We start from the raw sequence: 12,365 nt of genomic DNA, 5'->3' as shown, positions 1-12,365 counted from the left end.
TGGTAAAGGAGTGAATGTGTAAAAACTACAAAGTCCTTGGATCATGTAACGATTGATTTCAGATCATGTAAGTGATTTTCGCTGAGACCCAAAAAGGTAAAGTTGACTTCTCAAGATCTTACCAGTAAATGGCAGAAGTAGTACTGGAATTCAGGCCTGTTGCCTCCTCATTCACCACCACACCTTAGAGGAATTTGCCAGGTGGGAGAAAAGTGTTAAGAAGTCAAGTATGGCAGCGTATAGCAAAGAAGTATTAAGTAATTTATTTTATTTTTATGGTGAGTTTGTCAGTACAGAAACTGAGGGGGATACAGGAAAACTATAGGTAACCATCTGTTTGATCATTTCTAGTTCACTTCCATTGGTGCAAAGAAGTTATCTTCAGGATCCTTTTGACTTCTAACTTTGTAAAGTTTTAAGAGATGCTCCTTCTCTTCTAGGTGTTTGCTGTACAGCAAAGGGACACAAAAAGCCTTAAAAAATAACAGTGAGCAAGGGTAAAGACCCAGGATCTCTGTCATGACCAAACTTTTTTTTTAATTAATTAATTTATTTATTTTTGGCTGCATTGGGTCTTCGTTGTGCGGGCTTTCTCTAGTTGCGGAGAGTGGGGGCTACTCTTCCTTGCAGTGCGTGGGCTTCTCACTGCAGTGGCTTCTTTTGTTGCGGAGCACTGGCTCTAGGCGCGCGGGCTCAGTAGTTGTGGCTCGTGGGCTCTAGAGCGCAGGCTCAGTAGTTGTAGCACACGGGTTTAGTTGCTCCGTGGCATGTGGAATCTTCCCGGACCAGGGCTCAAACCTGTGTCCCCTGCATTGGCAGGCGGATTCTTAACCACTGCACCACCAGAGAAGTCCCTATCATGATCAAACTTTAATTGAAGTTTGATCATGATAGTGAAGAGTTCAAAGTCCCCATGGCCATGAGAGAGTTCTCAGTCATGATATAGTAGTCCCAGGGCTCCCATATAATCAAAAAAGACTTTCAACAAAAAGGTTATGAGGATGTTCATAGCAATAAGATTTTCAATATATGTTCAATACCCTTATACAGCAACACAATTCATTTGTTTTGGGTCTTTCTAATGCAGGAAGGCCTAATCTTGTCTGTACCATGGGCCCCTTTAGCATCTAGCGAAGCTCATGAATCCCTCTCAGAATAATATTTTTAATTGCATAAAACAAAATACATTGGGTTATAGAGAAACCAATTATATTGAAATGCAGTTAACACAATATACAAATTGTGATATAGTAATATAGATATGCTTCTTTTTTTGCGGTATGTGAGCCTCTCACTGTTGGGCCTCTCCCGTTGCGGAGCACAGGCTCCGGACACGCAGGCTCAACGGCCATGGCTCACGGGCCTAGCCGCTCCGTGGCATGTGGGATCTTCCCGGACCGGGGCACGAACCCGCGTCCCCTGCATCAGCAGGCGGACTCTCAACCACTGCGCCACCAGGGAAGCCCTAGATATACTTCTTTATCAGCAAATTAAGAAATCAGATCTAGTGGTGGGTCTGATAATTATATCAGATGAACATAAATAATTCTTTAAGACATCTGCAATAACTGTAATATGATATAAAGATACCTGTGATTACTGTGGCAGAAGCACAGATACTGCTAATACCAGAATGGTTTATTGCCTACATTCATATTTGAAGAAAATGGTAACTTTCAGTTAGAGGTTAGTGAAAATAAAGAGGTAATTTTTTTTCCCATCCAAGTTCACAGACCCCCTCCCCACCCGCCCCTGAATTCTGTCTGTGGACTCCCATCTATGAACCCCAGGTTAAGGAACCACAAAGGATGTCTTCCATTCAACAGACATTTACTATGTGCCAAGATATCTATTATGTCAACCATTGTGCTAGACTCTGAGGAGTCAAAGGTCTTTAAGGCAGGGCAGGGTCTTTTCAGTTTGGATATTCAGTCCCATGAGAGAAGTGAACAAGTCAACAGTGGCAGTTCAGGATGTTAAATGCCAAAGGAGAGTTATCATAGGTTCTGAGGACACAGGTAGGCATGTCTTTCCTCTAGGAATCAGTGATGGCTTTGTAAACTAGTGAGACTTGAGATGTGTTGTGAAGGGTAGAGGAGTTTGCCGGATGCAGAATTGGAAAGAAGAGCTTTCAGGTAAGGGCATGCATTTTCAGGAAATGTAATTTAATGTGGTTGGAGTATAGTGTGTGTGTGAAAGAGTGGTTGGAGATGAGACTGGGAAGGTTGTTTGGAACCTGGTTGTGGAAGACCTTGCTAAGGAATTTGGACTGAATCCTTAGCTTTTAGAGAGGTATTCAAGACTTTCAAGAAGCAGAGTTACGATGGGAGTTACGATGAGGTTTAATTTTTAGGAGGTAAATGGATGTGTTTTGCAGGTAGGGTAGACTGGGAGATCAGGGAAGAAGGAATGAGGGAATGAGGGCCTGAACCAAGGCAGAAGCTGTGAGCATTGAACAGAGTTAGAATTTTCAGGTATTTATATAATTACATTGTGAGTGATGAGAGAGAGGGGGAGTTTTTTAGATTCCTAGTTTGGGGTGGTGGCTGTCAAATAGGTTAAAAAAAAGGGTGAAAGGAAAGTGAGTAAGAATTGTCATAGATAATAAGGGAGAAGATGGTTTTTGGTAGAATAATAGACTTTTGGAAACCATTGCAAAGCTGTCAAGTGTGATGTCATTTATTGCTTGAGGAAATCATATGTGTCAACAGTGAAAGACTGGGAAAGTATTCCTAGAGTATAGGAAAATCATAGCTATCAATGTCAGGGGTTGGCAAACTATGGCCCATAGGTCAAATCTGTTCCACCACCTATTTATGTAAATAAAGTTTTATTTCAACACAGGCACACTGATTTACATATTGTCTTTGGCTGCTTTCACAGTACCAATGGTAGAGTTTGAGTAGTTGTGACAGAGAATATATAGCTCACAAAACTGAAAAATATTTACTTTCTGGCCATTTACCAAAGATGTTTGCCAGTTCCTGATCTGTGTGTCTGAATGTGGGACATTAAACTTCTGATTTACCATCCAATTCCTACATGAGAAGAAAAACCATCTTGACACTGTCTTTCTGGCTGGGTTCCCCATGCTCTGCATATCTGCAGCATGACGTAGAACCCTGAGTATTTTATTTTTATTTATTTATTTATTTAAATATTTACATTTATTATTATTTTTTAATTTATTTTATTTATATATTTTTGGCTACATTGGGTCTTCGTTGCTTCGCACGGGCTTTCTCTAGTTGCAGCGAGTGGGGACTACTCTTCATCGCGGTGCACGGGCTTCTCATTGCAGTGGCTTCTCGTTGTGGAGCACGGGCTCTAGGCATGCGGGCTTCAGTAGTTGTGGCACGTGGGCTTAGTAGTTGTGGCTCGCGGGCTCTAGAGCGCAGGCTCAGTAGTTGTGGCGCACGGGCTTAGTTGCTCCGCAGCATGTGGGATCTTCCCGGACCAGGGCTCGAACCCATGTGCCCTGCATTGGCAGGTGGATTCGTAACCACTGTGCCACCAGGGAAGCCCCCCATCAAGTATTTTATATTGGTCAGTGATGCCAAGGTTTACTGTTTTGGGGTCCACTGTGGCAACTGTGGTTAGTGCCAGGTTTTTACAGTTTAGACCTTGCTGGGGCTTGTTTTGTCATTTTTCTATTGGGTTGTCTTTTTCAAAAGATTTCTTTATATTTTCTGATTATTAATCCTTCCTTGGTTATACATATTACAGATACCATTTCCCAATTTGTTGCTAATCTTTTTAAATCTCTAAGCTGTCTTTTGTTAAGAAGTAGAGACACAGATGTAGAGAACAAACGTATGGACACCAAGGAGGGAAAGTGGTGGTGGGATGAATTGGGAGATTGGGATTGACATATGTACACTAATATGTATAAAATGGATAACTAATAAGAACCTGCTGTATAAGAAAAATAAATAAAATTCAAAAATAAATAAAATGGGAAAAAAGACGTTCTGAATTTTAATAAAGTCAAATTTATCTATCTTTTCTGCCCCCAAGATTTTGAAGTTATTCTTTATATTATCTTTTTGAATCTCTACTGTTTTGCCTTTTATGTTAGCTCTCTATCTGGAATTGACTCCTGTGTGTGGTGTGAGGTAGGGTCAGTTCATTTTTTCCTAAGTACAATTAATTTTCCCAGCACCATTTATTGAATGGCACTTATTTTCAAATTGTGAGCTCTTTTTTGGTGAAGTCTATCTAAGGTCCTGTTTCCAGCTCCACTGCTTGCTCATTGTGTACCTTGGACATGTTGTATAACCTCTTTGTGCCTCAGTTTCCTTACCTTTAAAATAAGAATAATAGAGTTTTTGTCAGGAGTAAGTTAATTCATGTAATGTGTAGAACAGTGTGGCATCTAGAAAATGTTCAATAATGTTAGCTGTTGTTTAGCATTATTGTTCATTTCAGATTTCTAGGCACAGAGTGGAAGCTCAATATGCTCAACACAGTTGTAGAATTAATTTGGTTTTCAGGTCAAAACAGAATGGCTGACAGATAAGTGTTGCAGGAGATGCTTCCAAGTTGCTGTTTAATTTTAGCTGCTGCCTTAGACTATCTGCTGGAATGGAACTCCTCCCTGTAGTTCTTTGCAATCCTCACTACTCTCTTGCTTTGTTCATTTACTTTATCATCCTATAGGCATTTGATTTTCTGGTTCTAACTTTACCAAAGTTTTAAATATTACCTCTCCTAAACCAATAAATGACATACTGGGATATTGTCAGGATGGCCAGAAATTAACAAATGAGTTTGTGAGCAGGTAAAAACTAAAATCTGTTTCTAAGGCCGAATCATTCTTGGTCATAATGAATAAATTGATAATTGAAATTAAAAGATGAGATGAAATCCAAATCATTGAATATTTAGGCATCTACTGTGTGCTGAGTACTGTGTTAGAAATTGCCACATTGGTAATAGAAGAGAAAACTAGTTGACCAGCTTTATGAAATACTACAGAAGAGATCTTTTTACTTGTGATATGGAGCTATTTTCCAAGAGAGCATTTGGATGACAGAGAGGAAATATAGGCATTTATTCACTTGTCAAACATTTATTGAACCCTACCACATACATTGCGCTAGAACTTTGCAGAATACAAGGAGTAATCTACCCAGGATTTCATGTGGGGTGTATATATAACGTGTTATGGAGCTGGGGTATCAGAGGATGGCACCTCAGAGGTGGCCTTTAAGCAGGACTGCCAAAAACGGTTAGGATCTTCATACTTAGAGATGAGACAGTATTTTTACAGGCTGAGTGAAAGCATGAGTGTAGAGATGGGTGTTTAGGAGATAGTAAAGAGTCTAGTTTGGTTGTTGATCAGGACTGTCACAGGGCTGTTGTTGAAGTTGAGGCTGGAAATGGAGATTGAACAACAGCAATAATAATAGCAGTAGCTCTCATTTTTTACATGTGTATTACTTGCCAGATAATGTGCCAGGAATTTCGTAAGTGGCATTTCATTTAATCCTCACCAACAACCCTGTGAGATAGGCACCAATTTTTATCCCCTTTTTATAGACAAAGAAACTGAGAAATAGAACTAACAATTGACAGAGAATGAATTTGGGTCTAGGCAGTCTAATTCCAAAGCCTGTATTCTTAGTCTCTGCATGCTATATACATGGAAGGCTTTGAATCCTTTTCAGTTCCAGGCTGAGAAGTTTGGAATTGTTTGACTAGGTAATGGGAAGTCATCTAAAGTTCTTGGCCATACGGTGACATAATGAAATCTGTACATTAGGAAAGTAAGCCTGGTCGTGGAGTGTAGGAGCAGCATGGGGAGAAAGGAGAGATGTGGAGCTAGTTTACTCGATCTCCTTCCTCACTAGATTGTTTGTTCCTATGGGCTGGGGCTATATCTCTCTGTCCGTCTCTCCCTTCCTTCAGCTCTGGTGTCTACTTATTGTGTTGTCTGGCACATTTATTTATTTCTAAAAATTTAATCTTTTTCTACCTTACCGTGTTCTAAAAACGACTTAAGGTCGCTGCCCAGGAGCTCAGTAAACATTTGCTGAGTTAATTAATAAATGACTAGAGGTATATATAGATGTGTACATAAAGGGAGTACTAAGGCTTTGTTGAAGGTAGTAAATGCAGCCTTATAATTTGGTGATAAGCTATGTTTATATATAGGCCCTATAAAAGCAAAAGGCCAGAACCACATCTTTTTTAACTTGTGAAGAATTGTATATTCTGTGTCAGAATATTAACAATCAGTTAATATTAACTAAGTTAGAAACCCAAAAACTCATAGAAACAGAGAGTAGTATAGAATAATGGTGGTTGTCAGAGGCTGGGAGATGGGGGAAATGGGGAGATGTTTGTCAAAGGGTATAAACTTTCAGTTATAATATGAGTAAGTTTTGGGGATGTAACGTACAGCATGGTGACTATAGTTAACAGTACTGTATTATATACTTGAAAGTTGCTAAAAGAATAGATCTTAAATGTTTTCACCATACACCTAAAAATGGTAATTATGTGATGTGATGGATATGTTAACTAACCTTATTGTGATAATCACTTCTCTATATATGTGTATCCATCTCATTGTATACCTTAAACCTACACAATATTGTATGTCAGTTATATCTCAATAAAGCTGGGAGAAAAACCATGTCAGTTTTAATAATATTAATGATCACCAAATTCAAAGGTTATTCATACTTTAAATAGATATTTAGCTTTGTGTTCAGCATTAATCAGCTGCAAATCCCCCCATACGCAAAGAGGCAACAAGTCACCAGTAACCAGCTGCTTTACTGACACTGAACCTGTTGAATATTAGTTCCATAGTACCATTTATGTACATTTTCTAAAGATCAGTCAGCAGCAGTCTCTCACAGGAAGAAATACTCATTGCAAATTTGTGAATCAGATTCCTGTTTTGGATTTTACTTAGGGAAATTATTCATAAGATTAAGTCCCTTGCCATAATTTTAAATGTTGTTTGGAAGTAATTCTGTGTCCCTTCTGTAAGATACAGACTTTAAAAATTCAAACATTTGGAGAAATTCAAAGACACTGGTTAACTACCAAACACCAGTAAAGGTAGGAAGATGTTAGGTAAACCAGCATTTGAGTAAACTTAATAAGACAAGTCAATGGACCTTAAATAGTGGATTTATTAAGTAAACATTCTTTTCCATTGTGGATATTAGCTGTCGGTAGTATGTACATATACGTGCATGCACATATCGATGTGAAATATATTGATATAATTAATATAAGTACATTTGAATTTAGAGATGTTTCCTAAAGAAAATGAACCTTCATCTGAGTTCTTTTAGGTTATGTTTAACTCTTCAGTGTATGTGGAGATAACTCATTCAGAAGCATTACAATCAGAATGAATAACTGTGTAGAAAAAGTCAGTATATGTTGACTGCCTACCACTGTGGAGGGCTGTATACAGTTGATTAGTTTCTACCTTCCAAGAATCGAATTCCTTTGGGGAAGTGAAGTGAACATAAAAAGAGGGGAAAGCGTGTTTCAAATGAAGTAGTACGTGCTGTGGGAGTCCAGGAGAGATCACTTCTACTTGGAGAATCAGGGAAGACTTCTAGAAAAGGTGGTGTATTAGTTTCCTAGGGCTGCCATAACAAACTACCACAAACTGGGTGACTTAAAACAACAAAAATTTATTCTCTCACAGTTCTTGAGGCTAGAACCTGAATTCGAGGTGTCAGCAGGGCCACGTTCCCTCTGAGACTTCCATCAATTCTTTTTAAATTTATTTATTTATTTTTGACTGTGTTGGGTCTTTGTTGCTGTGCGCAGGCTTTCTCTAGTTGCAGGGAGCGGGAGCTACTCTTCATTGTGGTGTGAGGGCTTCTCTTGTTGCAGAGCACGGGGTCTAGGCGCACAGGCTCAGTAGTTGTGGCTCACGGGCTTAGTTGCTCTGTGGCATGTGGGATCTTCCTGGACCAGGGCTCAAACCCATGTCCCCTGCATTGGCAGACGGATCCTTACCACTGTACCACCAGGGAAATCACGAGACTTCCATCAATTCTTGACAATTCTTGGTTTGCGACTACATCACTCTAGTCTCTATCTCTGTTGTCACAGGCATTCTACCTGTGTCTCTGTCTCTGTGTGCAAATTTCTCTCTTATAAGGGCACCAGTCATATTGGATTGGGGGTCTACCTCATCTTAACTAATTGCATCTGTACTGATTGTATTTCCAAATCAGGTCACATTCTGTGGTACTGGGAGTTAGTACTTTAAATATCTTTTGGGGAGACAGTTCAACTTAAAACGGGTGACATGATACAGAAGTATTAAATTTAAATTTACTTATTAAATGGAAGAGTAAAATTGCAACGAAATGAGTTAGGGAAAAAAGAACCAGAGGAATGATGGACACAGGAAAGCATAAGGAATGTTTAGGAAATGAGATAGAGAAGTCTGGTTTGCTGGTATATTGAGGAGTTGTGAGGAGATGAAACCAGAGTATTGTATTGGGTCCTAGACATCAGATCTAGGATATTTGAATGCTGCTGAGTGGGTAGTGTGTGGCAGCAGTATAGCCCTGCAGAATTTTGAAATGGTGTATAACTAATTCAGACTTTGGATAATTAATGCAAGCTTCAGGAAGATTCTACGATCAGATGAACATGGATGAGTAGACACCCTAAAGAAAAACAGATGGTCAGTGATTTAACACACCCAGCCTCCCTCATTTGCCTATGCCAGTAACTTTTCACCAAGACCGTCAAGATATTCCTCATATGTAAAAAACAAAAATACCACAACAAATGAGAGTTTACTAGCCTCTTGGTCAGTCATCTGTGGGCATTGAGATACATCTGCTTTTTAAGATCTCTATTCTATTCAAAAGCCTCTCTATGGATTTAAATATTGATAATCATGTTGTTCTTCATTTTCTTTCAAATCTTTCTTCAAAATCACCTATTTTCCATCGTATTTTTTACCTCTTGATTTTTCTCTGAACGCCTTTCAGTTTTTCCATCTCTTTTTAAAACATCTGACTAATGGAAAGAATTGAGGAAGATTATGTACTATCCAAGCCAATGATACCTTCTTTTTCTGTGTCTTTTAAATGATAGTTATGTTGACTTTTGTCCACAATAGGACTGTATTCAAATTGTCAATATTCATTCAAATTGTGGTCAGCAGTGCTCAGGTGCTTTTCCTTATTTGTGCCCAGGCATTTCTTCCTGATTCTATATTTTCATTGCTTATATTTTCTCTAAGAGCATGTGTTTTCATGAAATTTCTAAAATTATGTTTAAATATTACAGACAAACACATAACGTCCTAGTCATCATATGCATACAGTCTTTTCATATAGTTTTTTTTTTTTTTTTTTTTTTTTTTGCGTTACGCGGGCCTCTCACTGTTGTGGCCTCTCCCGTTGCGGAGCACAGGCTCCGGACGCGCAGGCCCAGCGGCCATGGCTCATGGGCCCGGCCGCTTCGCGGCATGTGGGATCTTCCCGGACCTGGGCACGAACCCGTGTCCCCTGCATCGGCAGGCGGACTCTCAACCACTGTGCCACCAGGGAAGCCCTCATATAGTTTTTTATAGTCTTCTTTCATTTGGCCTTATATTGATATACTTTTCCACATGTCTATGTAGTTAACATTTTTAATGAATAGATAATAAAGTTTAAATACTCCCTGGTTATTTGGCATTTGTATGATTTCCAGTATGTTTTTATTTTTGATTTGCAATTCTAAATTATACTGCTGTAACACCTTTTTATAACCGCCCCCCCCTAATTTTTTTCTTAGAGTATGTTCCCTAAAATAATTCAGTTAGGTCTAAGGATATCACTTTTTAGCCATATTGTTATTCTGTAGAACAACTACCAGTTGTTAATATTAGATTTTATAATTTTTTTCTTCTAGTATAATAGTGGTGTGTCACAGTTTTGTGAGAGTTTTGATATTTTAAATGTTTTATTATGAAAAATTCCAAACATACCAAAAACACGCTACCAGAAATAGTACAATGAACACCCTTATTCAGCATGTTGCCATATGCTTACTTATATACTTATTATGTTAAGCCTTTTAAAAATAAAGACATTGGACTTCCCTGGCAGTCCAGTGGTTAGGACTTGGTGCTTCCAATGCCAGGGGTGTGGGTTCGATCCCTGGGTCAGGGAGCTAGGATCCTGCATGGCGTGTGGTGTGGCCTCCAAAAAATTTTTTTAAAAATTAAAAAAAATAAAAATAAAATTGGCATCATAGTATTATGCCTTTAAATACTGTAGCATGTATCTCTTACAAATAAGAACATTTTCCTACATTATCACAACACCGTTATCATACTGAACAAAATTATCATTAATTCCTTAATGTTTCTAACATTAAGTCTATATTTGTTTCTCCAGTTGTCTCCATAATGACATAACTGCCTGGTTCAAAGTGGAATCAAATTAAGAACTATGCATTGTATCTGTATGTTGCTGTTTTTGTAGTCTTTTTTTTTTAAACCTAGAACAATTCTCATTTCTTGTCTGCTTCCTCACCTTTTTTCCCCCCATGGCACTGATTTGTTGAGATCCGAGCAGTTTTCTTGTTGTATGTCCCACATCCTGGATATATCTGATTGTTTTCTTTTTTTTTTTTTTTTTTTTTTTTTTTTTTTTTTTGATTGTTTTCTTTTTTAAAACTTTATTTATTTATGGCCGTGTTAGGTCTTCGTTGCGGCACGTGGGATCTTTGTTTACATGCGGGCCCTTTTTTTTTTTAATAATTCCATTTTTTTTCTTAATTTTTATTTTATCTTATTTTTGGCTGTGTTGGGTCTTCATTGCTGCATGTGGGCTTTTCTCTAGTTGCGGTGAGGGGGACCTACTCTTCTTTGTGGTGCGTGGGCTTCTATTGTGGTGGCTTCTCTTGTTGCAGAGCACGGGCTCTAGGCGCATGGGCTTCAATAGTTGTGGCACGCAGGTTCCATTGTTGTGGCTCACGAGCTCTAGAGCTCAGGCTCAGTAGATGTGGCGCACGGGCTTAGTTGCTCCGCGGCATGTAGGATCTTCCCGGACCAGGGCTCGAACCCGTGTCCCCTGCATTGGCAGGCGGATTCTTAACCACTGTGCCACCAGAGAAGCCCTACATGCGGGCTCTTAATTGAGGCATGCATGTGGGATCTACTTCCCCGACCAGGGATCAAACCCAGGCCCCCTGCATTGGGAGCACGGAGTCTTGACCACTGGACCACCAGGGAAGTCCCTTAACTTGTTCTTTTGTTGTTGTATTTCCCTAAACTGGAAGGTTTAAGACTTGATTAGATTCTAGCTAAACATTTCGGCAAAAATATTTAATAAATACTCTTTACATTGCATCATATCCTGAGGTGCATAAATGTCTTGTTGTCCCACTATTGATGATAACTTTGATCATAGGGTTAAGGTTGTGACTGCCAGATCTCTCCATTGCGAAGTTGCATTTTTTTCTTTTGTGACTATCAATTTTTTTTAAAATTTTTATCAATGATGAGTATTTTTCAATCTTGTTTGAACCAGTTTTTCATATCATTTGACCCTTTGTTCAGTGTAGATTTGATATTTTCAAATTTGTACTATATATTTTTAAATTTTATACAGTGTAATAAAGAATGGTGCGTTGTTATAAAAGATAAATTTCAAGTTTCAAAATATAACTAAAATCAAATGTAATTTAACAAAAAAAAAATAAACCTTACATATTGCAAATATGTAATAGAGGGCATTTCTTTGACAGAATTTTGTGATGAGTCACGTTTGCTATTTTAAAAATCATTCTAGGGACTTCCCTGGTGGCGCAGTGGTTAAGAATCCTCCTGCCAATGCGGGGGACATGGGTTCAATCCCTGGTCTGGGAAGATCCCACATTGCCATGGAGCAACTAAACCCATGCGCCACAACTGCTGAGCCTGTGCTCTAGAGCCCGAGAGCCACAACTGCTGAACCCATGTGCCACAGCTACTGACACACGTGCGCCTAGAGCCCATGCTCCACAACGAGAAGCCACCACAATGAGAAGCCCACATGCCTCAACGAAGAGTAGACCCCCCTCACCACAGCTAGAGAAAGCCCATGTGCAGCAATGAAGACACAATGCAGCCAAAAATAAATAAATTACTTAATTTTTTTTAAAAAAAGCATTCTAAGCAGGCAAAAATTGAGAAACATAAAGGTCTTGAATAAAAGATTTCTCTTATTTTTCTTTTTGAAATGGAGATAAATCCTGAATTCATAAGTTGTTTTACAAACCCACCCCAGAAGCACTCAGAATTTATTTTTGTTTCTTGTCCTCTTGAGTGTTTCATTTGGCTGTCTTATATACCAATTCTTTATCAATTTTAAATAGCTATTTTTTTCTGTCAT

At 38.8% G+C, this 12,365-nt stretch overlaps 1 protein-coding gene across 13 annotated transcripts in view; it reads left to right on the top strand.

Moving 5' to 3' along the window:
* Nucleotides 1–12,365, top strand: part of NCOA6 (nuclear receptor coactivator 6) — a 97,493-nt gene that overhangs the window by 1,180 nt on the left and 83,948 nt on the right. The gene's annotated exons all lie outside the window — the stretch shown is intronic.

Source organism: Tursiops truncatus, chromosome 15 (genome assembly GCF_011762595.2).
Source record: "Tursiops truncatus isolate mTurTru1 chromosome 15, mTurTru1.mat.Y, whole genome shotgun sequence".
NCBI lineage: Eukaryota > Metazoa > Chordata > Mammalia > Artiodactyla > Delphinidae > Tursiops > Tursiops truncatus.
This window is presented reverse-complemented; position numbering and strand designations above follow the sequence as displayed.